This window comes from Mus caroli, unplaced genomic scaffold (assembly GCF_978045245.1).
Source record: "Mus caroli unplaced genomic scaffold, Mus_caroli_1 scaffold_15, whole genome shotgun sequence".
Lineage (NCBI taxonomy): Eukaryota > Metazoa > Chordata > Mammalia > Rodentia > Muridae > Mus > Mus caroli.
In genome coordinates, this window is record NW_028227270.1 from 277,849 (window position 1) to 279,142 (window position 1,294).

The 1,294-nt window shown below is 47.0% G+C and overlaps 1 pseudogene; it reads left to right on the forward strand.

Moving 5' to 3' along the window:
• The first annotated feature begins 537 nt into the window (after window positions 1–537).
• Window positions 538–1,066, forward strand: LOC147000826 (annexin-2 receptor-like; annotated as a pseudogene).
• Window positions 1,067–1,294: the final 228 nt, after the last annotated feature.

The following is a 1,294-nucleotide window of genomic DNA, read 5'->3' on the forward strand; positions in this document are numbered from 1 at the left end:
GTGGTAGGAATTTGGTTGATGTAGAGATTTCTTGATGTAGCGATTTCTTTGGTATAGCAATTTCATTGGTATAGCAATTTCTTTGGTATAGTGATTTCGTTGGGGTAGGGATTTCATTGGTGTAGCGATTTCTTTGGTAAATCGATTTCTTTGGTATAGCGATTTTTTTCTGTATAGCGATTTCTTGATGTAGCGATTTCTTTGGTATAGCGATTTCCTTGTTGTAGGGATTTGGTTGGTGTAGCTATTTCTTTGGTATAGCGATTTCTTTGGTGTAGCGATTTATTTCCTTGGTAAATCGATTTCTTTGGTATAGCGATTTCTTGATGTAGCTATTACTTTGGTATAGTGATTTCTTGATGTAGCGATTTGTTTGGTATAGCGATTTCTTGGTGTAAGAGATTTCTTTGGTGGGGTGTTTCCCAATTTACCCGATCCTGCCCTCCTTGAAAACTATAAATACCCAGCACTTTCAGAAGACTCCTCTGCCTGCACTGGTGCATGCACTGCTGTCCTGGGGCAAGTGCTGCTCAAGGGATGGAGTCGACTTTCTGGTCCTTGCAAGTGAAGCAGGCTTGGGATTCTGTCCCTCAGGTGCAAGAGGCCCAGTCTCCTCTGCTCCCCAGCTTTTCGGAAGACCATGGTCCTTGGCCTCTTCCTTTCTATCCAGTCCTTGGCGTGTTCCCATCCCACAGCTGTGACTTCCTGGAGCAACAGCTTCCATTTTGGATTGGTGACTTCGCCGGAATCTACCCCATGACCAGCTCTTGTGGGATCCAGAGGAACTCGGAGCCCAGCATTCCTGACTCTGTGAGCTCTGTCCACAAAGTACAGAGGGAGAAGATAGCCACTCTGAGAACCCAGGAGGACACTGCAGAAGAACCATTCACAGTGAAGATGCAACCCGGGTCCTGTTCCAAAGAGCTCCGCCTTGGCAACGAAGCAAAGGACACTGAGACCAGTGGCAGGAGTAGCTTCAGAGAGTGTCAGCAACCAGTCAGGAGAGACCTGAGAAGTAGACTCTGGACTTTGTAAGGACTCCTCCAGCGCATTCATTGTCCACTAAGCCTCCTGCTCCGTGACTGCTGCCTGCTGGCCTTTGGCAGCAAGGAGCCTTAGAGAGCAGCAGGTGCTCTTCTGGTGTTCTAGGTCTGTGTCAAAGAGGATATGTGCCTAAACCTCTCCATTCCCCACAGCCAGCTATGTTCAGTGCAGCACCCCTACTTCCACAATAAAAACACACAGAGATTTGCCTTCGATGGTCCTTGTCATTTTTAAATTGTTTAACAAGTGA